This window comes from Camelus bactrianus, chromosome 4, assembly GCF_048773025.1.
Source record: "Camelus bactrianus isolate YW-2024 breed Bactrian camel chromosome 4, ASM4877302v1, whole genome shotgun sequence".
In the NCBI taxonomy this organism is placed as follows: domain Eukaryota; kingdom Metazoa; phylum Chordata; class Mammalia; order Artiodactyla; family Camelidae; genus Camelus; species Camelus bactrianus.
This window is the reverse complement of record NC_133542.1, coordinates 93,993,343-94,020,815: the sequence shown is the minus strand read 5'-3', so window position 1 is coordinate 94,020,815 and position 27,473 is coordinate 93,993,343. Positions and strand designations below refer to the sequence as shown.

Below are 27,473 nucleotides of genomic sequence, written 5' to 3'. Positions count from 1 at the left end.
TTATCTTATTTAGTTTTCAAACATCCTTACAAAAGGTATTCTATTATTTTCCCCACTTTGTAGGTAAGTAAAGAGCTTAGCGAGATTAAGACACCACCAGCTAAGCAGATGACTCCATATGGCTAATAGAGATACAAACTGAGATCTCTCTGCTGAGACATAAGGCCAACAGCTCAACGTTGATGGAGAGCAATGGCTCTCGATTTGGACCTATTTTTATCTAGGACATGTAGTTCCATTTTTAGCAAAGAATCACCACATTTGCTTCATCTTCTTTGGAAGCCTGCAGAGAAGGTAAGGGAATACCACTTCATACTGACTTTCTTTTCAAAAGTTGGCTCCATCAGGCTCTGTTCTTGGCACTCCAAATTGGAGAGAAAACCATACCATTTTACACATGCAGAACACTCAGTGTGTTTACAAATAACTGTCTAATATCAACCAAGAAAACCGCATCTTGTTTCCGCAAAACCCACAGAGAACAGTTATATCCAACTAGGTGTAAATGTTTATGTTAACACAAAGGCAATTGTTCTTTAAAAGTATCCCTAAATACATCGTATTTTAAATGACTGTCAACATTCCTAGTATCTTATAGCTTTAATGTTGCACTTAGGTCCTAACACATTGAATAAAACTAGAGCTCAAATCATTGTAATTAGATTTTTCTATTTTCTTTCAACAAAAATGAAACCAAAAAACTAACAGAAGAACCAAAACACTATCTTAGCTACAAGAGGTGCCTGGTATTTTTAAGAACAAAGCACTTACTCTTGGTTAATAGTGATTTCTGACACCTTGAATGCTGATACATTTTCCCAAGATTTTAAATAAATGCCTCAGTGACTTCTATCGGTGCATCTCAAGGCGAGGAAGAATGATTCCCAGTGTTTCCAAAGAGAAGGCACTCACCTTCACGCTACACTGTGAAGATGGGCTGTTCTCGCTCTCATTTTCTTTGAAGGACGTGAGGACCAGACATGGGTCTGAACCAGGATCCTCCCCAGGGCAAAGGTTGACTGAGTATTTCCATTTCAGTACTGGCATGGAGGGTTTCAGGAAGCCAGACTGTTCTCAGAGTTTCTCAGAAAGCACTCTTCATGTCAAAGGTTGCACTAAGGTGACATTTGTGCTATTTGCTAGTTTTCTTTCTTTCACATTTAAAAAAATATATTTAACACATACCAGGAAAGTGGTAACTGCTTTAAATAGCTTATTTAATTGTAACTGTTTCACAAGCACTACATGAGATGAAATAACTTGCTAAGAGAGAGTGGTGGGTCAAGGATTTAAACTCTACTCCTATGACCACAGGACCCCTGGTCTTGGTGGCTACGCTCTTGTGTCCCAGATGAAGATGCATGAGGTTCAAGAAGCAAGCATTACACTCTTAAGGACCATAAGTCCATATTATAAAGCAACCATCGTAAGGGAACAAGTGACTTAAGATTGACCTGAAACCAGACTGTTCCCGAATGTTCATTCATTTGTTACAATAATAAACATCTGTTACCAGGCACCCAGTGACCATGATTCCCTTGGGAAATGGGGCCTTCTTGTCATGAAACACTCCATGTTTCCAAACAGAGCTAGGTGAAGTACCCAGCACAATGCAAGGAACTTCCTTTGGCTACAAAGGTGTGTCTGATGGAAGCAAAGCCAGATCCAAACTAGGTAGGTCCAAGTCACAGAAGCAGATACCTTGCCCTACTTTCAGAATAATGATAGCCTCAGTGTGGTTCAGATATTTAAGAAAGAGTGGTAAGAAAGGAGGTGGGACGCTGAACCAGAATGTGCAACAATGACAAGGACAAAGCAAAGATACACTGGAGACAAGCACGTTCCAAAAAAACTTACCTCTAGAGAAGTGAATGCTGAAAACCGTGCAGGATGTTTAGTGGAGAAAGAGCCAGGTGGACTTCAGGTACAAAGTGACCAAGCAGATGGTAGGTTCTCAGTGAATCTATGAACTTGACTCCTGGTGGACTCAGCGCTACTGGCTCAAGCCACAGAGCCAAGCGCGGCGCTCCCGCTAAGAAGTAAAAATCTGTGAAAGAGTAAAACCACAAGTTCAGTACAAAAGATCTCACTAGGGCTCCTAATCAGGAAATATTACGTTCCCAAACAGAAAAAATAAATGTGTACACAGATAAATGAAAACAAACTGCATGTATATATGCATATATGGACATATATATTGCATACACACACATGTATATTGAATAGAACAAAACTAAATCCAAGTTTATATTTAAATCAGCCCTTTTAAATGGTCTGAAAAAGAAGCCTGCATCTTCAGGAGGGAATGAGAGAAAGGTTGTTTGACCACACGGCGTGTTCAATTCAGTCCTGCTTTCTAGAAACATTTACAGCAGAAGGAAGGTTGATAAGCTCCGCTGGTGGTAGTCAGGGCACACACACTAGAGAGGCAGAAGAATGAATTCTTCTTATTTCCATCCAATCTGTTTTTCTTTTCACTCTAATACAACATGCCAAGCGCTCCTATTATGGTAATTCACTGTAATATGTATGAAGAGATGACCCTGACACCAGGCAAAGCAAAGAATGTGTCTTTTTCTCAGATAATTGAAAAACAGACACCATCATTTTCTTTAGAAATGAACCATTAGATTGTCTACACAGCACAGTGACTAGTGGAATCCTTAAGGAACAATGCCACCTGTATTTATATATTTCTGGACAGGTACAGCTGATGGTATAAACTCATTTTATGGGATTGCCAGAACAGCTGCAGGAAAGAGATAAAGACATTTTATCATTTTAATTTGCTATCACCTAAACATAATGGCAGCGTAACAAAATTGCCTGGGATTGTTGCAAATAATCTGTCATCAGAATTGATGGTGTTCACCAAAGTAGTTTCATTAGCAAACTTCAGTCTGTTCTTGGGCTTGAAAATAAAAATCTACTTTACGCCATATGAAAATGCCCTTGGTTCTTCCTGTACTGATAAATAACAATAGCATTAACTGCAGCAAAACTGATTTGGGATAAAGAATGTTATTCAGCTGAAAATCTAATAATTATCCTGGAAAGGTATATCAAAAGAAAGTCCATCCAGATTGCCTGACTTAATAGAATTACTACTTAAAGCCACATTTATATCTAGGTTTTAAAAGCATCTTAATTCTTATTCACTGAAACAAAACTGTTTATGTGATACTTAGCATTTGTTAAAAGCCAACAACCTTGATAAACTCAATAAAGAAAGACATGTATTCCCAGAGCCTTGTGATCAGTTCGAAGCCAGATCATTTTTTGTGTTGAATTTCATAATAAACAAATACCTTAAGTGGTCAGAGACAGAGTTATCAGTCATTATGGCAACATAAAAATTGGGATAACTCCATCAGGGGCTTACACTGGGTCCAGGGATTGGGGGGAGATTATTGGTTTGTGTTTCTCATTAAGGGGAGAAGAATTGTTGCTGACATAGATCTAAGGACCTAAGACATACACGCCCTCTTTCGTACCCATTGGAGAAGCTGTAGCTCTCCTATGAGAGTATTTCCCTGCTCGTCCACAGATGGGTTATTGCTTCTTCCTTGAAATGCCAATGGCCCTTACTATTTGTACAACTCAGTTAAACATAGGTCATCATCTGTTTTCATAGTCACAGAGCTGAGAAAGATTTTTGGGAGAAGGGCAACTGGAAATAACATCATTGGGGATTAAGTGCCAGACATTGCTCAGAGAGCTAACATTGGGGGAAAGCTGGGAACTGAGAACATTTTCCTTTGACCCCAAAACCTCTCCATAATATTGTTGTTTTCATCAAACACCCAGATAGGAGTGTAAGTAATCTGAAATCAGGGATGAGGTTTTACCTATTTCTGTGCACCCAGCACTATCTGCTCAGCCATGCTTATATAAAACCATTCAGTAGAGATTTGTAAACCACAGTTTACAACTAAAAGAAATGTTGCTAAAAAGTTGTACTTGGGGAATTTGACTTCACAGCATTTTAGACTTCAAGGGACATACAAACTCATCCCATTCAATTCCTTTATTTTACTTTTAGTTAGTATTTATTATATAAAAGTAACATAAGCACATAGTTTTAAAAGTCAAGTTATAAAAGTTTATAGCAAAATATGAAATATGCCCTTCATTCCAAACCAGTGGTTCTCAACCAGTGATAATTCTGCCACCCAGGAGGCATTAGGCCATGTCAAGAGACATTTTTGATTGTCACTATTTGGGGAGAGGGGTTGCTGTTAGCATCTGGGGTGGAGAGGCGGGGATACTGCTAAGTGTACTAAAATACACAGGACACATGCCCACAACCCATTTCAAAGAGCACCAAGACTTGATTAGGCAAAGGGAGAAGCTGAATAAAGGATCCAGCCTAACCTTCCAGGAGCTCTGCAGCTGCCCCACCTTTAAAACCACACTTATGACTCATTAGTTGCAAATTATCTGTTGCAATCAACTTTTAGATAATTTTCATATAGGGTGTAAGGTATGGATCAAATTTTATTTTATTTTTTTGTCAATGGGATTTCAATTGTTCCTGCAGGATTTGATAAGAATACTATCTCCACTGAATTGCCTATGCATACTCTGTGAAAATCTATTTCAAGTATAAGTGGGGGTCTATTTTTGGCCTCTCTATTCTGTTGCAGATCCACTGATGTATTAGTCCATTTTTACACTGATACCATATTGCCTTGACGATTGTAGGTTTACACTAAGTCTTGACATCAGGAAGCATTTAGTTCCCGAACTTTGCTCCTTTTCAAAGTTATTTTGGTGACTCAGTTGTTTAGATTTTCTTAGAAATTTCCTATACATTTTAGAATAAGCTAAATATCTACTAGAATTATGACTAGAATTTTATTACATCTATATATCAATCTGGAAAAGATTGATATCTTCATAATTTTGGGTCATTACACTCATGAACACAGTGCATCTTTATTTAGAGCTGCTTAATTTCTCTCAGTACCCTTTTGTAATTTTCAGTGTACAAGTTTCTGATATCTTTTTGCAGACTTACTCCTATGTATTTTATACATTGTCTCTACTTGTTTGTAGCTAGTGTAGAAATGAAACTGATTTTGCATACTAATCACCAGCCTGAAGCATTGTTAAATATACTTACTAGCCTTTTTTTTTTTTTAATCTGTGAAATTTCCTATGTAGGTCATCATGTCTTCTGTGAATAAGACTATTTTACTTCTTCCTTTGCAATCTGGATGCTTTTAATTTTTTTTTCTTGCCGTATTTCACTGGCTAGAACATCTAATCCAATGTGGACTGGAATTAGCAAAAGTAGACATCCTTTATTTGCTTCTGATCTTAAGATGAAATCATTCAGTCTTTCACTGTTAAATATGTTAGTTGCAGGGTTTGTTTTGAAGATGCTCTTTATCAGTTTAAAGATGATCTTTTTGATGTCCAATTTTCTGAGTGGCTAATTCAAAAACAAATCTTGGATTTTGTCAAACGTTTTTCTGAATTTAGTGTGATAGTCATATGGTTTTTCTTTTTCAGTTGTTCTTATGATTTTGGATCAGATTAATTTTGTGATATGAAAACAACTTTGTACTTCTGTGATAAATGTCACTTGGCCATGATGTATTATCCTTTGTATATGTTATAGTTATTACTACATTTGATTTATTAAAATATTTTTTGAGTTTTTTGTATATACACTTATGAGAGTTACTAGTCTATAGATTTCTTGTCATCTCTTCCGCTTGTTTTGATACCTGGGTAATGCTGGTTTCATTGAGTAATTTGGGAAGTGTTCTCTCTTCTTCAGTTTTGCGTAAGAGTTTGCATATAATTGGTATTTCTTCCTTAAATGTTTGGTACAATTCACTAGTGAAGATATTGTGTCTGGAACTTCCTTTCTGTGGAGATATTTACCTAAAAATTCAATTTATTTATAGATAAAGGCCTATTAGTTTATCTATTTCTTCTTGAATGAGCTTTGGCCATTGCTGTCTTTCAAAGAATTTCACCTGGGTTAATTCCACAGAATTTCATTTCTATCTCCCCTGGGTTCTCTCTCCTTGAACCATAGCCTAGAACCTTCTCAAGGCAGTAAACGTGGGGAACTGTAAGACCATGTTCACTGCCTTTCATTATCTGACCTCAATGTCATGAAAGCTGTTATTTTATATGTTTTGTCTGCTTTTCTTTTTGTGGTTTTGTTTCAGGTAGGTAGGTAAATCCAACCCTTGTTTCTCCATCTTGCCTAGAATGGGAAAGTCACAATTAACTCTGAAATACATCATAACTTAGAAGACTGATGGATTTATGGGTATGTGATTAATCAAGTTAATAACAGAATACAGATGGTAGGTATTTGACTATTCACTTAAAATTATTTTAGTTTTTCTTTATGTTTGCTAACTTTCATAATAAAATATTAAAGTTACCAAGTCAATATTATAAGAATTACATTAATCATACAAATCAAATTGATAGGAATTAGTATTTATTTTTTCAACTAAGGTATACAGTATTTAGCCTAATCTTAATAAAGTCTGTTATTTAAGTTTCATAAAACTTATGTTAGCAAAACTTTTTTCTTCTATTTGTCTTCATTTTATTTTGATCTTTGGAATGTTTTGTGACAGTACCCATTTGTCTACTTTTCATACATACTTCCAATGAGTTTCACTAGAGTTCCAATGAACTGTATTGAATCTCACGTACAAAATGTAATTTAAAAGACGGCACTAAATATAACATTGTATGGAAGTTGGTTATCAAGCTGAGTCAAGTTAAAGTTTAGAAGGTTTAAATTAATGGAACCAACATTTGACCGATACTCCAAACTAGGAAATTAGAGTCATCCTTGCTTCTATCATTTAGTCACCAAATTCTGTAGGCTGCAATTCCCAAATAACACTAAAATCTGTCATTTCACATCTATGTCCATTAGAGATATCTTGACTTGGACCTTTATTGCTTCTCAACTGAGTGATTTCAATAGGAGGATCTGATATGTGATGCGTCCTCTTCCAAATAAAATTCAAGGCTTTTCATGGCTTCAGGATTTTCATCTTGACTTGCTTTAATCAGTGCCTCAAACATCATCAATTCAATGTCACAGTACGGCAGTCTCCGACCTGCCCCCAAGCCCAGGAAGAGTCGGCTATTCTGTCACCTGCATTTCCACACCACTGAATATTCCTTTCTTATAGCCCTTGCATTACTGTATTATGCACATTGTTCCTGTCTCTTTTGAAGAGCCACCATGAGGTTTATCACTTCTCTCAATTCAGAGGATTTGGTAAATGCCTGGCGCATAGCAGATAGTCAGTGTTTCATTAACTGAATTGAGTTCCAGACTGTTGGCAGTATCTTAAATATCTCAGTTCACTCCACCCAACAGGAGTGGAGCACATGACTGGAAATGACATGCTGGACCCCTGTCACTCACTTCCACTTCCATCCCCAGCTAGGAGACGCAAGTGCAAAGCTGTGTGAATTTAAAAAAATCATAGTCCAGAGACTTTAGGTGTATGAGCCATTTCATTATTTTTATCCCAACAACCTTATCAACATGATTTTAACAAGGAAATGATTCAGTCAAATTAAAAAGAACAGGGAGGAAAAAAGTTGTTAGTGAATTATTGCAGGAGTAGAAACTGGAAGATATGCTTTGTGGGTTTTCTTGGAAGATATTCTTCAAACTCTCATTGACTGAAAATATTAAAATTTTGATTATTCTGCCAAAATGTTTGCCATGGTTGCACATCTACTTAAGTTATTTTGTTTACAAACATCTCTGATGCTACAAGACCTCATCCAATATATAATGTACAGATTTTCTTTAGAAAAATTGCTTTTTTAAACCAACACTACACCCCAGTTGTTATGAATTTCTTGAAAACATCACAATATCATTAATATTATAAAACCTGAAAAGTTATTTTTAAAGACAGTCTTAAAAATTCCCTTTTGCATTGCTCAAGTAGTTCATTCACATCTTAAATCCAACTTTGAAGCAGTTTTTTCACATAATACTATTTCATATGGATTTTAATTTTTCCCTAGTTTCCTTAATAATCCTGTGAATGAGTGAACACCATTTGAGTTAACATCTTTTGCTTTTAACATAAATTATTTGATTATGTAATGAAACTATTTCATTCAAATAACAAAACTCCACTAATTTCTTTCTTTTAAAAATATTTAGGTTTTTTCCTTAGGACATATTCTTACAAATTATTATATTGAAGGACATGATCATTTACATGGCTTGATGTATTTTTCCAAGTCTGTTGAAATGACTGATACCAAATTATTCTGACTCTAAAGAACTTGGAAAGATCATACACTCTGGTCACCTCTCCTAACACTCCACAAAAGGGCAGAGCCTTTGACATATTCAAGGAAAAAAGAGCCTGAGAGGGACTCCATGCCCACCATCTCTTTCCCCAGTTCTGATGCTCATACCACCACTTTTGCTGCAACAGGGTTGCAGTTCCATTACTGAAGTTCTCCAAGGGTGCAGGCAAGCAAAATCTTAAGAGTTCTGTCCTACACTGTGTCCCCTTCCTGGTGCTCTAAGGACCCTTTTCTGTTCGTGACTGTTCACAACTCCAGGAGATACAGGTGTCCCAGCAAAGAGGTATGGAAGACAAAACAAGTAAGTGAATAAAATTTAAAATAGGTCTTCAAAACGTGGTTATTCTTCAACTTTGATATCTCTACTCAGTCCAGCTCCTCTTATTTTTAGATGTATCTCCAATAATTGCTTTAGGAACTGTGACTAAGGTTTTAGCTGTTGTCAATGGGAGAGAGAGAATGGAGTGTACTTATTCCTTTGCAATTAAAAACTTACTGATATGGCACCAGTGAGTAGGGCTTGACTCTCCTCGTCCCCTTCTCCCCACCTCTCCCTTTCCTTTGTCTCTCATCGACAGGACTCTGGGGTAGTAACAGAGTTAAAATCCAACTGGCAAGTGAAAGACTTCTCTGTAGGAAACATATGTGTGAATTTCAGTTGTGTGCTTTTCTCCCCTGAGTTTCCTTCAAATATACCAATTCCCTTGCTCTTCTCGCCTTCTGACAGTAAAGGGACTTGCCATCAGCAATCGTCTGCTTTTTCTTTTAACTGAAGTAAAGTTGGTTTACAACGTTGTGTTAGTCTCTGGTGTACAGCATAGTGATTTAGTTATATATTCACACAAACATATTCATTTTCAGATTCTCTTTCATTACAGGTTATTACAAGACACTGAATATAGTTCCCAGTGCTGTACAAAAGGACCTTGTTGTTTATCTACTTTATGTGTACTGGTTAGTATCTGCAAATCCTAAACTCCCAATTTATCCCTCCACCCCACCTCTGGTAACTGTAAATTTGTTTTCTATGTCTGTGAATCTGTTTCTGTTTTGAAAATAAATTCATTTGTGTCATTTTTTAAGATTCCACATGTTAAGTGATGTCATATGGTATCTGTCCCTTTCTGGTTTACTTCCTTTAGAATGACAATCTCCAGGTCCATCCATGTTGCTGCAATGGCATTATTTTATTCTTTTTATGGCTGAGTAGTATTCCATTGTATAAATATACCACAACTTCTTTACCCAGTCATCTGCTGATGGACATTTAGGTTGCTTTTATATCTTGGCTATTGTAAATTAGCACTACTATGAACATTGGGGTGCATGTATCTTGTTGAATTAGAGTTTTCTCTGGATATATGCCCAGGAGTGGGGTTGCTGGATCATATGCAGTCTATTTTTAGTTTTTTGACAGTTTTCTGATTTACATTTAACCCACCACTCTTATTTCTTTTCTCTAATCACATTTCAGATAGCAGGTGACTTTCTGTTTAATGGACACCTCATGTACATCTAATTCAGAAAGATCATAATATTATGAAAGAGTTCTATGTCAGAGCTCCGGGGAAAAAGAAGCACTTGGCATGGGTCCCGATGTTCCCACTAATTCTGTGATGTCCTCAGGCTAGTTACCTGACCTATCTGGGCCTCAGTAACTTCATTTGTCAAACTTAGTGAATGGACACTGATTTTCCAGGCATTATGTTGGAGGAGAGAAGAACACCAGCTTTGGGGCCAGGAAGGCTGAGAAACAGTCTCTGCTCTGGACTAGGTAAATAAACTGAGATAAATGTACACTGAAACTCCAGGTCACCCTTAAAGAGGTGACATAGATCTCTGTGCCTTAAATGGAAAGAACTTCAAGATGTTAAGTAACAAGGAGTAGAGCAATATGAATGACATTTTACTTATTAGATACACATTATCAATAAAAATATATATTATCCATGTGTGGCTACTGTATATAGTGCTGCTAAGGAAGCAACCTAAGTGTCCATCAGTAGATGACTGGATAAAGAAGCTGTGGTATATTTATACAATGGAATAGTACTCAGCCATAAAAAGGAATAAAATAATGTCATTTGCAGCAGTACGGATGCTACATTCTAAGTGAAGTAATCCAGAAAGAGAATATCGTATGATATCACTCACATGTGGAAACAAAAAAAAAAAAAAAAAAAAGGAGACTATGAACTCATCTACAAAATAGAAATAGACTCACATAATAAACAGTCTTATGGTTACCGGGGCAAGGGGTTGTGAAGGGATAATTTTGGGAGTTTGAGATTTATAAATGTTAGCCACTATATATAAAAAAGATTTTTAAAAATTTCTTCTGTATAAAACAGGGAACTATGTTCAATATCTCATAATAACCTTTAATGAAAAAGAATATCAGAACAAATATATGTATGTATATGCACTAAGACATTGTGCTGTACACCAGAAATTGACACAGTGTAACAGACTGTATTTAAATTTAAAAAAAAGTTTGACATTGACCATATTAAACTAAGGAAGTAGATTTAAAAATTACAAGAAAGCAGGCAAATGTAAAGCATAAATTTGGAAAACATTTTGCCTAATGTATGGCACATAAATTACAAAAAAAAAAAAAAACAACCTCTTACCAAATTAATCAGAAAAAAATGGAAATAACTAGTGAAAATACTGTAAAAATCTGGTAGTGGGGAAAGTGTTTCGGTAACCAAACTAGGTAGGGACCATAAGGAATTTATAAATTTGACCATGTAAGATACATTTTTAAATTTGATGGGGCAAATTCAAGCGCAAAACAAATGAATAAACAAAAATTCTGCCATTAACAATGTCATAAGATCATTTGCAATTAATTTCAGGTACACACATTCAACAAAATTTTCAACCCAGTAGAAAATCATATAAAAATATAAAGGTAACATACAAGAATAAATGTAAATGCTTAATAAGACAGTAAATATTGTCAACCTTGTTAATCATTAATGAATAAATTAGTTATTTTTTTCAACTTTTAAGTCTGGCAAAGATTTAAATAATAAAAATCAGCATTAGAGGGAGTGCAAATTGGTATATTTTTTGGACAGCAAATTTTTAATAGCTGCAAAAATTTGTGCTTGTCTTTCAGCCACCAGTTCCAATTCAAGGAATTCTAAAATAAATATGCTTGTGTTTGCAGATATGTGTTTAAAAATATTTACTGCAGAATTTTTACAGTTCTGCTCCTAAGAACAACTTATAATTCAAAATCTAAAATTATTTTCTGATTTTAAAAAGTTTATATTTTACATATATCATGCAGAACCATCGCAAGCATTTGATGAGCATTTGGGGACCAAATAACACGAATGTTTCTGCAGCAGAGCCTGTGCATATTCACACTAGGTAGAGTAAATACAGACCATAAATAATGCCAAGTTCTGGTCATGTTTTGACATCGAACGAATTCAGTTAAGCTTAGATATGATTTTCAAATTAGTGGGGAGACATTTTCAATTTCAAGTGATTTTGGGGGTTTTAGAGTTACAAATAAGGTATCATGGACCTGTATTAGAAAAAAAATCTGAAAACTAAAATATGTTCATCAAATTATTATCTTCAATTATGGCTCTTTTTAACATGCATACTAAGCAAGATTTTTTTAAAGTGATAGAATCAACCTTTAAAATATAAATGCCAAGATATACGATAAAATGAAATAAACAGGTTTCAGAGTACTAGCGTTATCCATTTCTTCTTTAAAGCAAGATTTCTGGTGACATTTCCTCTTCTTTTAAACAGATAATTGGAATGTAAGACTTAAAGTCAACTGAGAGGACACACAGATTCTATAGTTTTCCAGCACATTTTTTTTTTGAGTCTCAATTCCTCTTAATGATTATCATCTATTCTTCCTAGAGGTAACAAAATGTATTAGAATGGATCAAGATGAACCTGAATGCCCAATGCTGGGTGACAGTGGGGACAAGGAGGGCTCAGGCTATCATCCCCATGAACGCAGAATGAGTCAGATGTCAAGGATAAAGGTAAACTTAGCCACATCTGAAAATGCCACCTGCGCACAGGGCTACTGTCTGAACGATTCTAGAGATCATCTGTGATTTGAAAAGCACAGGGCATTGCAACTCACATCAACAGTACACGTACAAATTCCCTGAGACATAAAGAACCCTGCAAATCAAGAAAACACTAAACACTCTTCAGAAACAAGTCAAAAAACATGAAAATTCATGTACAAAAGACGTGAGAAATTCTTAAACATTTTTCAATTGTCTTTTTTCTCCATGTTTCATTCTAAATGGTTTCTATGGCTACTTCTTGAAGTTCACATCAAGGCTCTAACCTCATTCATGATAAAGCACATGCCACTTAAAACTACAGAACTCTCACTTCCAACCAGGATGCAGTAACTAGAAGCAGATTTACCCTCCCACCTGAAACAACCAAAAAAGACAAAGCATAGTGTGAAACAACAAGACACTGGACATCACACAACAAAGGACAGTGGCCAGTGATGAAGGTGCAGCTTTTGGTAGCCCCATCTTACTGCTTTGGGAGAGCTTATAAGCTGCTATGCTGGGAGGAGGAACCAGGCTGGAACCCAGCAGACAATGCAGAGAAGAGATGAACTATGTAACCAGAGGCCCAGGTAGCTAGAAATTTCAGGAGAGTCTGAGAGAGAAGGGAGCTGCAGGGAGCTGCACAAGGAGAGAACAGAAAACTGCGGAGACCTCCCCCCTGGTAGTTATCTCCTCGCATGCGCTTTAAAATATCTTCATTCCTCTGTGAGTCAGACAGCACTTTTAGTCTGGCTGTTTCTGAGATTTATCTTCTCTTTATCACTGGTTTTGAATAATTTGATTTTGATTTAACATGGTGTAGGGTTTTTTTTTTTTTTAATGTTTCTTATGCTTGAGCTTCATTGATTTTATTTTTTTTGGCTCTGTTGGTTTATATTATTTCATCAAATTTTGAAAAATTTTGACTATGATTTCTCCAAATATTTGTTTCGTCTCCCTGTCATTCCACTTTTAGGGCTTCTATTACTCATATTTTCAACTGCTTGAAGTCGTCCCGCAGCTAACTGACGCTGTTTTTTTGTTTATATTTTGGTGGATTTTCTTTCTTTCTCTGAGTTCCATTTTAAAGGTTTCTACTTCCAGTCTTTAATTACTCTTTTTCTTTTCTGATCAATGTCTTACCTCCCATTAATCACATCTGGTGAAATTTTCCTATCACACACTGTATTTTTCATCTCTAGAATTCCCATTTAGTTATTTTATAAATCTCCTAAGCCTCTTAAATTCCAAACATATGAAAGTGTTAATAACTGTTTATTGTCCTTGTCTGTTAACTGCAACTTCTGTGTCAGTTCTGAGTCAGTTTTAATTGATTGATTTTTCTTATCATATGTGTTATATTTTCTTGCTTATTTGTATTGCTGGTAATTTTGGATTGGATGCCTGATACAGTAAATTTTACTTTGTTGGGTGCTAGATATTTTTGCATTCTCATAAATATTCTTGAGCTTTGTTCTGAAATGTGGTTTGATCCTTTTGGATCTTGCTTTTAAGATTCATTCGATGGGACCAGAGCAGTGCTCAGATGGGCTAATTATTTCCCATTGTAGCTCCTTCTGTGTTCTTTATCAAATGTGACTATAAGATTTTTATGACTGATGGAAACAGACAGTATTCCTGGTGCTCAGTGAGTACAGGAAATTGTTTCCCCTAATCCTTTGGAAAGTTTTATTTTCCCCCCTGGCCCTGGGTATTTCTCAAATATACTTAAATGTTCTGAAAGGAAAGTAAGAATTGATAATCTAGAATTCTATAATAAGCAAAAATCTCTCTCAAAAACAAAGGTGAAATCCTTTTCCCGAAATGCAGAAGCTGAAAGAATTCAGCAGCAGCAGACTCTCATAATAGAAATGTTAAAAGAAGTACTACAGGCAGGAGGAGAGGGATTATTGACACAAATACAGATCCACACAAAGAAATGATGATCATAAGGGCAAACACACGTAAAAATATATAAAAAGTCCTCATTTAAAAAGTCTAATTAAAATATAATTGACTGTTTCAAACAAAAACCATGACAATGTAGTGTGATATTTGTAGCCTATGTAAAAGCAAAATGAATCAACAATGGCAAAAAGATTGGGAGGAGATATGTGAAAGCTCATTATTAAAAGGTTCTTTTCCTGTATGCAAAGTGACATAATACCATATGAAAGTAGACAGATACGTACAGTTTACATAACTGTAAATGGAAAAGCAGCCACATAGAAAATAAAGTGGTACGGCTATTGAGCCCATCAAGGAGATCAAATCATAAAAACATCTGATTAATCCTAAAGAAGGCATAAAATATAAAAGATGAAAATAAGAAGAATTGGGGAAAGTAAAAATTGCCTATAGGACAGATTTATAGCAAATCATACTAAAAATCACATTAAATCTAAGTGGCCTAAATACCACAATTAAAAAGCAGAGGTTGTCAGATTAATTACAAAGTAAGGTGCACATATATGCTGTCTACATTAAAAGAATTTTAAATATAAAGTACAAGCATGTTAAATAGCTAAAGAATGAAAAAAATATATATATATACATACTATACTCACATTAATCCAAATAAATCTGGAATGGACATATTAATATCAGAAAAATTATTTCAAAGCAATAAATACTATCAAGAAAATTTTTAAAGGTAATTTTATAATGTAAATCAATTATTTTTTCAAGAGGACATAGTAATACTATTTAGGCATCCAATAACAGACCTTTAAAGTACAGGATAGAATTCCAAGGGCAAATTCACAATACTAATTGGAGACTTCAATAATCCCGCTACTGATAATCAACCAAAAAACAGATACAAGATCAGTAAAAGGTAGAAATTTAAATTATACAATTAGCCAACTTGATTCACTTAGTTTTTATACAACATTCCTCCCAAGAGCAGAACACATATTAATCTTAAATACACAAGAAACATGTAACAAGACAGACTATATTTTGGACCATAAAACAAGTCTCAACAGGTGTTCAAAGGATTCAAGCCATGCATAATATGTGTTCTAGCTACAAAAGGAAATTAGAAGTGAAAATAAAAATATTTCAGGAAAACTCTTAGTATTTTGAAACTAACTAACACAGTTATTAATAAATCATATATCAAGAATAAGTCAAAAGACTGGATAAAGTTGTGGTATATTTATACAATGGAATACTACTCAGCCATAAAACCCTACAAAATAACACCATTTGCAGCAACAAGGATGCTCCTGGAGAATGTCATTCTAAATGAAGTAAGCCAGAAAGAGATAGAAAAATACCATATGAGATAGCTCATATGTGGAATCTAAAAAACAAAAACAAAAACAAAAAAACAAAGCATAAATACAAAACAGAAACAGACTCATAGACATAGAATTGCAAACTTGTGGTTGCCAAGGGGGTGGAGGGTGTGAAGGGATAGACAGGATTTCAAAATTGTAGAATAGATAAGCAAGATTATACTGTATAGCACCGGGAAATATACACAAGATCTTATGGTAGCTCACAGAGAAAAAAATGTGACAATGAATATATATATGTTCATGTATAACTGAAAAATTGTTTTCTAGACTGGAATTTGACACAACATTGTAAAACAATTATAAATCAATAAAAAATGTTATAAAAAGAATAAGTCAAAAGACATTTTAAAAATAATTTTCAATTAAAATAAAATTTTAAGATATCAAGTTTTACAGGATGCTTCAAAGCAGTACTCAAAAGGAAATTTACAGCACTGAACCCCCTTAATTAAAAAAGAAAAAAGTTCTCAAGTTCATGGTCTAAGCTTCTACATTAAGAAACTAGGAAAACAGGAGGTGCCAAGATGGCAGAGAGACTCACAGCTTGCTCTCTCCCATAAATACACCAAGAATTACATATACAAACCCGCTGAATTGCACACAACACCTACTGAACTCTGGCAGAGTATCTCTCACTTTGAAATACAAGCAGATTCTCACAAAATCAATAAACAATAAGATTATACTGTATAGCACAGGGAACTATATTCAATATCTTGTAGTAACTTACAGTGAAAAATAATATGAAAATATGAAAATGAATATATGTATGTATATGCATGACTGGGACATTGTGCTGTACACCAGAAATTGACACATTGTAATTGACTATACTTCAATAAAAAATAATTAAAAAATATGAAAACAAATATATCTATGTTCATATATGAATGAAGCATTATACTGTACATCAGAAACTGACAATACATTGTAAGTTGACTCTACTTTAATAAATATATATATAAAAAGAAACTAGGAAAACATGAGAATATTAAAACCAAAGTAATCAGAAGAAAAGAAATATGATCAAGACTGAACTAAATGAAAGAGAAAATAGAAAACAATTTTAAAAAGCACTGAAATGAATAAAGCAATGAACTTTCATTAATAAATGCAGAAACATAAATGAATCTCAAAATAATAATGCTGAGTAAAAGAAGCTGGGCCAAAAAAAGAAGACAAACTTCATGAGTCCATTTATATAGAACAGAATGTGAGCAAGTATATACAGTGACAGACAACAGATCAGTGGCTGCCTGGGTGTGGGGGAAGGGAGAGAAAAAAGGATTATTAAGAGGCATGAGCAAACCTTTGTGGGTGTGGTATGTTCATTACTTTGAACATGGTGGTGGTTTCATGGTCACATACATATGTCACAGCTATCCAAGTGTACACTTTAAATATGTGCACTTTATTATATGTCAGTTCTCAATAAAGCTGTTATCAGAAGCCAAAACTACACTGAAGATCATGTGACAGATGGCATGCGTAGAAGTTTATTCTGCACAAGGTATAAAAACAACCTAAATGTCTAGACAAAGGGACTTGTTAAATTATGCTCCTCTAACTCTGTAAACCGAAAACAAAAAATCTTTACACATGACTATAAAACAAGCTCCATGATGTATTATTAAAAACACAAACACAGGCACATATACACACACCTCAAAAACATGAAAGATAGAAACGCAAAGCAGTATATTTTATGTTTCTATTTTTGGTGCTGAAAAAAAGGATAGACAGAGCATTTACCATCTCTGGAAAGTATACATGAGAAACTAAAAGTATTAGCTACCATCAGCAAGATGACATTGGTGTCTGGAAGACGGGAATGAGAGCAGATTTTTTTTTTTTTAACACAGTCGATCCTTGAACAATGCAGGTTTTGGGTTTTTTCAGTAATAAATACTACATTATTACACAATCAGAGGCTAGTTGAATTGGCAGATGAGGAACCATGAATATAGAGAAACTGCATATACACAGGGCCCTTTAAATTATATAGGATATTCAACTGCCCTGGGGGCGAGAGTCCTTAATCCACCCATTGTTCAGGGTCCTTCAATCTTTGATCATCTTGATCCTTCAATCTTTGCAACAAGAAATCTCTTACCTATTTAAATGCATTTTTAAAGATCCCTGGCAATAATGTATCATACTAATTAAAAATTAGTCAAGCTGTGGAATCAGACAGCTTGTACTATGTGATTTTGAGCAATGTAAACTCTTAATTTTCTTAAAAATGTAACACAGATAATGACAGTGTCTTCTTCTAGGACCTTTATGAATAATAAATGAATACTAACAACAGTACCTGCCACTATAGCAAACACGCAATTTTTTTTAATTGAAATACAGTTGATGTACAACATTATGTTAGTTTCAGGTGTATTACCTGATGACTTGATATTTGCATATATTGTGAAATGATCACCAGGATAGTGTAGTAACCATCTGTCACCATACAAGTCACTACAATATTATTGCTTATATTCCTTATGCTGCAAATTATATCCCCGTGACTTACTGAATATATAACTGGAGATCTGTACCTCTTAATCCCCTTCACCTATTTTGTCCACTCTCCCACCCGCCCTTCTTCTGGCAACCACCCATTGGTTCTCTGTATCTATGAGTATGTTTTCATTTTGTTTTGCTTGTTTCATTTTTCAGATGGCACATATAAATGAGATTATGCAGACTTTGCCCTTCTCTGTCAGACTTACTTCATTAAGCATAATACCCTCAAGATCCATCCATTTTATCTCAAATGGCAAGATTTTATTTTTGTTTTTTATGGCTGAATAATACTCCATTGTATATGTATATTTCATCTTCTTTATCTGTTTATCTATCAATGGACACAGGTTAATTCCATGTTAGCTATTATGAATGATGCAGCAGTAAATATAGGGATGTACATATCTTTTTAAATTAATGTTTTATTTTCTTCAGGTAAATACTCGGAAGTAGAATTGCTGGATTACATAGTAATTCTATTTTTAATTTTTTTGTGGAACCTCCATACTGTCCTTTCATATGGCTGTACCGATTAACAATCACACCAGCAGTACAGCGAGGTCTCCCTTTTCTCCACATCCTCACCAATGCTTGTTATTTTTTGTTGTTTTGAGGATAGCCATTCTGACAGGTGTGAGGTAGTATCTCAATGTATCTGTTTTTAATGAGAAAACATGTTTAATTGTGTAATAGAAGTCAGAGAAAAGAAACATTACAAACACTTGCTTTATAGTCACAATTTGTTAAAAATACATCTGCTTTAGAAAGGGAGGAAATCTCATCAGACTTTTTTTTTTTTTTTACTATTTAACACCACTAATTTTTTAAATTGCTAATTTTATTTTATTTTATTAAAGTATAATTGACTTAAAATATTATATTAACTTCAGGTATACAACAGAGTGATTCAATGTTTTTATACATTACAAATGGATCACCATGTTAAGTCTAGCTATCATCTGTCACCATACAAAATTATTACAATATTAGTGACTACAGTCATGCTGCACATTACATCCCTGTGACTTACTTATTCTATAACTGGAAGCTTGTTCTCTCCCTCATTCTTTCATTTTCATGTTTGTACTTTCACTCATCCCTGCACACCCTTCCCCTCTGGCAACCATCAGTTTGTACTCTGTGTCTGTGAGTCAGTTTTTGTTTTGTTATACTTCTTCATTTGCTTTTTAGATTCCACATATAAGTGAAATTGTATGGTATTTGTCTTGCTCTGACTTATCTCACTTAGCATAACACCCTCTAGGTTCATCCATGTGGCAAGATCTCAAATGGCAAGATTTTATTCTTTTTTATGGCTGAGTAATATTCCATTGTGTGTGTTTCACATCTTCTTTATTGACTGACATTTAGATTGTTTCTATACATTGGCTATTGTAAATATTTTTGCAGTGAACATTTGGGTGCATGTATCTTTTCTAATTAGTGAAAGTTTTTTGTTATATTCAGAAAAATACCCAGAAGTGGAATTACTGGATCTTAAGATAGTTCCATTTTTAATTTCTTGAGGTACCTCCATACTGTTTTCCATAGTGGCTGCACCAATTTACACTCCCACCAACAGTACACAAGGGTTCCCTTTCTCTACATCCTCACCAAAACTTACTATTTGTTGTCTTTTTGATGAGAGCCATTTGACAAGTGTGAGGTATTATCTCACTGTGATTTTGATTTGCATTTCCCTGGAGGTTAGTAATGTTGAGCATATGTCTGTTAGTCATCTTTTTATTTTCTTTGAAAAAAAATGTTTATTCAGGTCCTCTGCCCATTTTTTAATTAGGTTTTTGGTTTTTAACGTAGAGTTGTGTGAATTCTTTGTACATTTTGGATGCTAACCCCTTGTCAGTTATATCATTTGCACTACTTTCTCCCATTCAGTAGGCAGACTTTTCATTTTACTGACAGTTCCCTTCACTGGGCAAAAAGCTTGTTAGTTTGATGTATCCCCATTTGCTTATTTTTGCTTTTGTTTCCCTTGCCTGAGGAGATAGAGTCAAAAAAAATTATCGCTAAGACTGATGTCAAAGTACGTACTGTACTGCCTATATTTCCTTCTAAGTCCCGTGGTTTAAGGTCTTATACTTAAGTCTTCAATCCATTTTGAGTTTATTTGTGGAAATGATATGAATTTGATTATTGGTATGCTCCTGACTTTGCACAATGTTTTTAAAGTAGGGATTCTTGGATCAATTTATACCTTCTCTAAAAAAAAAAAAAAAGAAAAGAAAATAACTAAACTTTACCTGTACTGAGTCCTTTAAGTCTCAACATTTGCATGCACTGCTTCATTTAATCCTCAAAACAATGCTCTGAGTTAGATATTATTTTCATCCCCATTTGGTGGATGAAGCTGTTCAGCACAGAGCAGTCAATTAACTTTCCCAAGGTCACAGAGCTAATATGTGGGGAAATTTATGACTTAAACCAAAGTATTCTGATTTTTCCAGTGCTCTGCTCTCTTTGTCTAAGAATCAGAAATTAGTATGCTTTTCCTGGACAGTTATTTCTATCTGATAGACACTAGGTTCTGTGAGATTTACCAGGATCTCATTTTCATCTATGGTTATGATGAAGCATCTTGCCTACAGCTTTAGTTTTAGATCTCTGTGCTACTTAGTTATTTATTTGCCTCACTTCCTAGGTTTCCCTTTTCTTCTTTATCATCCACCTCTCATTGGCGTTACCTTGCTACATTTTATGCATTCCCTGCTAGCTGCCCAATACCCCTTCTGTAATAAATAAAAACATATATAAATTTACACCAAAGCAGTCATCTCAGAAAGAAGATGATGGGTAGAGACATGACTCATAAAACTGCAATTAACAAGTAATTACTTCATTATGTTTTCATCATTCCCTCTGATTAAAAAGTCATTACCTATAAAGATATCTGCAAAATTATCACCAATTTAACCACAAATGAAGGATTTAAATCCCTAAATTTTGAGTAAAGGCTTTAAATCAATATAAATAAATAAATCTGCCACTTAGCAAAGCCAATGAGGCAGCAAGAATCAACCTTGAAAAAGCAATTATCTCCAGAAAAATCCTTGACCAATCATCATGTGCGCTACACCTTAAAGGTAAAAGTAAAGAAATGGCTTAGCAAGACCATCTAATGAATGGAATTGTTAATTTGGCCCTCAGGTGGTAGATTCAAATAGCCTTCCACATCACATTTCCTGCCTCATAACAATCTCCAGCTCACACGCAAGTCCTACAGAATTTCCTTTCCCTTCTCTTTTAAAAAGTAAGTTAACCATGGATCTGGAATTTAGGTTTTAGAAGAGCTTTGTAAATAATGTAGTGTTATTGCTGTATTTTACTTAAAAGGAAACTGAGTCACAGGGTCGTTAAACAATTGTCTAAGATCACATTGTTAGTTAGACTCAGTATTGAGACTATAATTCAGGCACCTGAACTTTAAGTCTTTGATATTTCTAGTAAAACCATGCTGTATATTTCCCTGAAAAAGGGTTTTGATTCTTATGGCTACGTGATATTTTAGCAAGTATGAATTAACTCTACAGAGTTTAGCAAGCTTGTTGACTTAAATCAATTAACAGTTCTACATTTTCAAAACTGTATTTTCTAAAAGAGAAAGAACAGGAATTTTCTAGAAGATCTCTTCTCCACGTTTGAAATTCCATCTAACATGAAAGGACTGAGGATCAAACTGCACTACACAAAGTCACAAAAGTCCTCAGCCCCTCAGCAGTTTGAATTGCTGGTCACATAATGACCATTCCTGTTCTTCAGAGGTTTTCAGCTCAGTGAAAAAAGTCCACTGGGACAGGTGTTTTCTCCATATGAAAATGACTGTCTTATGCTATGGAATGAATGTTCCTGCCCAACTCCTCTGCAATGCAATACGTACGTTGAAGCCTTCACCCTCACTGTGGTGGTACATGGAGGTGGGGCCTCTGGGTGCTAATTAGGTGATAAGGGTGGAGCCCTCATGAAGGGTATTAGTGTCCTTATAAGAAAAGACATGAGCAGGATGATCTTTCTCTCTGCCATGTGAGGACACAGCCAGGAGGTGGCCATCTGCAAACAAAAAGACACTGAGTGTGCTGGTACCTTGACCTTGGACTTCCCAGCCTCCAGGACTGTGAGATATAAATGCGAACTCTTTAAACCACCCTGTCTTCTATAGCATTCTGATATAGCAGCCTGAACTAAGATATCTTTAAAATTCATTTGTTTACAAGAGGAAATGGGGTTATTTAGGGAGGCCCTATTTGACTAGCATATCAAATTAATAATAATGTCTTTAGAAGACTTTCAGAAGGAAATATAGAAAGGTTTTTTTTTTTCCCCTTATGAATGAACAAGACTAACAAACTGGGATGAGGGTCAAAGGTAGAAAAGATAGAAGTATTTACACTGGTGGAAGTTTGGTTGGTTGGCTGTTTTAATGAAAACTAATCATTTTCAGATACATTTTCTTAATCAACATACGGGATTTTGTTTTCACAAACATTACCTTTTTTTTAAAGACCAAGAGAACATTTTTAAAATTACAATTCGATGGGGAGAAAAATAGCAAGTTATAACAAGAAGGATTTGCTATCAGAAGTAGCTGACTGGCTACTGAGCTTGAGCAAAAATACAACACAGGCACTCAATACAACATAATGCTGTTGCCTTTACTTGATTTCCAGTATGTCCACGGTGATTAAAAAAAAAATTCCTGCAAAATTCCTTTGGGATTAAACAGTTGATTTTCTGGCCCAGAGAGAACAGATGGTCTTATTAGTCACAATTAAAAATTTTTTAATCTCAGAAAACAATAAGCATGTGATGAGGATTTCTGAATAGAAGGTCAGCTGTATGTAGGGTTAACGAGAGAAAGCACATTCAAGGAAATGCAGCTGCTGCTACTACTACTTCAGTGCAACCTGTTGTCCACGCTTTACATGAGTAAACAGACATCTCGAGCTTACTGAGGGGTGACAAAGTGGATAGAGAGAAAATGCAGCTGTCAGAGTCACCTATGATTTGTGTCTCTCAAATCTAAGTGCAGAGAGAGTCCTCTGTGTTTAAGTGTGACAGTGAGACACTTGCTTTGACTTATTTTGCCCTGACTTACCCACAGTGAACATGGAAGTTATGTTTGGTGTTTTACTTATAAATAATCTTATTTTATAAAATACATTTCCTTAAATAAAATGCCATTTCCCTGTGAAAAATAATTCCAGCTTATCCAACTGTTCATACGTCATGTTGCTGTAAGTCTACAACATTAAAACACTACAAGGCATAATTCCACTTGGAACTAAGGAGAATAACAGGGATTGGAGTTACCCTATGACAGAAAAATTCTTAATAAAGTGGACAAAATACATGCAACAATTACTGCAGATATTGGCCATGAGATAGCAGAGGACAGTGGTACTTGGAAAAGATAAAACAAAATGAGTCCTATGGCACCATAGCTTACTGAACGGAGAGAGTTTCCTAGCCACAGTGCAGGAGGAGGCTCCCCAGGAGAGGTGAGAAGTTTTGGTGAGGGGAGGAAATGGAGTGGGGAGTTCAGAGAGGCCAAGACTGCTGGAGTGCACAGTGCAGAGAACTAGAAAAGAGTATGCTACACAGCGAGGGGCTGGGTGTATGCATGTGTGTATTTATACACACGCACATAAAACAAGAAGAGTTAAATTTGTCATGTTTTTCTTCAAATCAAAAATTAGTAAGCTTGCAAAGAAGCAGGAAAAGACAACCAACAAGGGGGGAGAGAAATTGACAGAGACAGTTCCAAAAATGACACAGATGAGAGAAGTAGACAAGAATATTTTTTAAATTGTGATAAATATATTGTAAATAATAACAAAATGAAAAGGCAATCTGCAGAATGGGAGAAAATATTTACAAACCATAAATCTGATAAGGGGTTAATTTCTGAAATATACTCCTGCAACTCAATAGCCAAACACCAACAATAACAACAAAAAACAGAATTTATCCAAAGAAGACACACAATTGGCCAACAGCAGAAGATGCTGAACATCACTAATCATCAGGGAAACCAAAACCATGATGAGATACTACCTCGTCCAAGTTAAGATGGCTATTATCAAAAACCAAGTGATAACAAGGTTTAAAAGCAATGTGGAAAAACTAGAACCCTTGTCCAATGCTGGTGGGAATGTAAACTGGTACAGGTGCTATGGGAAACACTGTGGCAGTTCCATAAAAAATATTAAAAATGGAACATATGATCCAGTAATTCCACTTCTGGGTATAGATCCCAAACAACTGAAGTTAGGATCTTGTTGGCAGATGTGCTTATAGTCACATGCTCAGCGCAAAATTATTCACAATAGACAGTGTATGGAAACAAACTAGATGTCTGCTGATAGATGAATAAATAATGAAAATTTGATGCATGCATATAATGGAATATTCAGTCTTTAAAAAGGAAACATTGCCCTCTTTAACACAGATGGAACAATTAGGATTAACCTTGATGACACTATACTAAGTGAAATGAGCCAGTCACAAAAGGACAAATGCTGTATTATGTAAATGGTTACTTAAGGTATCATGTAAATGGTTATGACTTATAGAAAACAGTCAGACTCACGGAGAGTAGCATGGTGGCTGCTAGGGGCTGGAGGCAGAAGGAAATGGGGATTGCTGATCAGCAGCTGTAAAGCTTCAGTTATACAAAATGAGTAAGTTCTGGACATTGATGTATAACTTGTGCCTACAGTTAACAGTACTGTATTAAGCACTTGAAACTCTAAGAGGGTAGATCTCATGTTAAGTGTTCTTACCACAGTAAAAAGTGACATTCTCAGACATGTGGGAGCCGTATGAATTATGAACAGCAGACCTACACCAAAAGGTAAGAGCAGGAATTAATGAAATAAATAGAAACACAACGGGAAAAAAAAATCAATGAAACTAATGCTGATAATTTTAAGAGGATCAATAAAATTGCAAAAGTCAAACAAACCAAAAAACAAAACTCTAGCCAGACTGATCAGGAATAAAAAGAGAAAAGATACAGATTATCAATATCAACTATGGGAGAGTGACATTTTGGCAATATTTACACATATTAAAAGATTAATATATCAAACTAATGAATAAAACATGTCAATAAACTCTACATAAATTGTGGATAAAAGATAGCAAGAGTTAATGAGAAGGTGGAAAAATTCTAGACGAGAAAATAGAAAAACTTCTCAAAGGAAACAAACTAAGTTTGGTCTTTGTTATAAAGAAATAGTCTGAATACTCCTGTATTTTAAAGAAATACAATTTGTAATTAAAAATTCTTCCTACAAGGGAAACCTCAGGCTCAGATGGCTTCATTGGTGAATTCTAAGTAGCACTGAAGGGAGAAATATTACCAATTCTACACAAAATCTTCCAGAAAACTGAAGAGAGTGGAGTACTTTCCAAGTCATTGTATGAGGCTGGAATTTCCCTGATACCAAAACCAGACAAAGACATAGCAAGATCACAGAGGTAAAGACAACGTTCCTAGATGCAAACGTAAATCCCCAACAAGCTCTTAGCAGTTTTAATACAACAGCTTATACAAAGGATAACACATCTTGCCCTAGTGGGATTTATCCAAGCTATGCAAGGCTGGTTTGTCACTCAAAAACAATACATTTTAATCAACATTTTAACAGAGTAAAAAAGTAAGGTATTTGATTATCTCAGTAGATGTAGAAAAAAAATTTGAGAAAAATCTAACATCTAATCCAAGCACAAACTCTCAACAAATTTGGAATAGAAATAAGTTTTTCTCAGACTAATGAAAGACACTTATGAAAACCACAATTAATACTAATTTAGTGGCAAAAAAAAAAAAAACAAAAACAACTAAACGTTCTTATCCCAAGATCAAGAGATGAACTTTTTAATGGGGGAAAATGTGAAAAAACTTAGGACAGGTTCACAAATCTTCGGTCTAGCCTCTAACAGACTGCAGGGGAACAATCCTAGTGACTTCCATGTCCCAGGCAGTTACACGGCTCTGTAGAGGGTGCTTGGTTGTGAGAGCCTTTGAGTTGGGTCATAGTTTTTTAAGCCTAAACTTAACTATTTTTGTAATAAAATGTGCAGTACAGTTTAACATTTTCTTTAAGAAATCCAGCCTTCCCCAGGGAAAATAATAGTGTAACAGCTTAAGACTGGTAGTAAAGGGGAAAAGGGTTCTTCCAACATTCTTGAACATAGAACACCCACATTGGAAGAATCCTTGACTTTAAAATTAGTCCTAATTTGAGAAAACCACCACATAAAGAGATATTCCTCCTGAGTCTTTTGAGAACTATTTGTATACACCAGCTGCCTTAATCAGGCAGGGGACAGAGTGGTTATTGGGAGCCCCAGAGAGACTGGAGCTGCACTCTTCTGTCCAGGAGTGATATGGAGCTGGGGACAACCCAATGAGGAGGAAACTGGGGTAACATTATTAGAGTCTCACTTTTCTCTCTTCCTCCAGTTGCCAGCTGATGACTCTCCTTGGGGAAACCTAACTAGGAAACGAGATGAGAAGATGCAGGTCACAGAAATCACCATCTCCACTTTGCTGAGAAGGGAAGAGAAGGCTGGAAAGTGGATCTGAAGGATCAAACAGAAGCTAACCAGTATCATCTATGCTTTTTGTTCTATTAGCATCCTTTCTAGTCTTTTGCTCAGGTAAAATATGTAACTGGACAGAGTCCCAAGAACTGTAATATCAATACAGTCATGCTTCCACTTCAAATCCCAAATGTGAGCCACCACCAGTGCTCTTTAAATAAGGTGGGGTAGGGGCAATGATGAAAAACAAACAACATGAAATACAACTGTTCCTGTCTCTTCTTCTACATCTTGTTTCAAGGTGCAAATGGATAATCAGAGCGAACTTCCCCATCATACTTTCCACATTTCCCTTAGCCTCTGCCATACCCTTAGTTGAACAGGCTCCTATATTTGGTAATGTGATCCAGAATTGTATTCCTCTAGTATCTTGAGTCCATCAGCCAAGATAGTTTCATAAGAAAGCACTAAGACATTGTCCTCCTTACCCCTGAAATTTAGTTAACAACCCACTGTCCCCTAGTGATCAGGTTCGATCATTCCAGCCAATAGCATCAGCCCCCTTTCTGCCTATTGACCAGAAGAGATTAAAATGGGCAGGAGTCATTGTTAGCTTCCAATTTAGTAGAACCAGGATGGTATTTCCAACATACCTTGATGGACACATTCTACTGTTGTGCACTAGGACCTTTGA

The 27,473-nt window shown here is 35.3% G+C and overlaps 1 protein-coding gene across 1 annotated transcript in view; it reads right to left on the bottom strand.

Annotated features, from left to right (window-relative positions):
- Positions 1–27,473, bottom strand: part of LOC141577578 (uncharacterized) — a 736,830-nt gene that overhangs the window by 336,569 nt on the left and 372,788 nt on the right. The window contains exon 11 of the mRNA XM_074363186.1: positions 1,858–2,047. The gene's annotated coding sequence lies outside the window, so the exon portion shown is untranslated. The remainder of the gene's footprint in view (positions 1–1,857; positions 2,048–27,473) is intronic.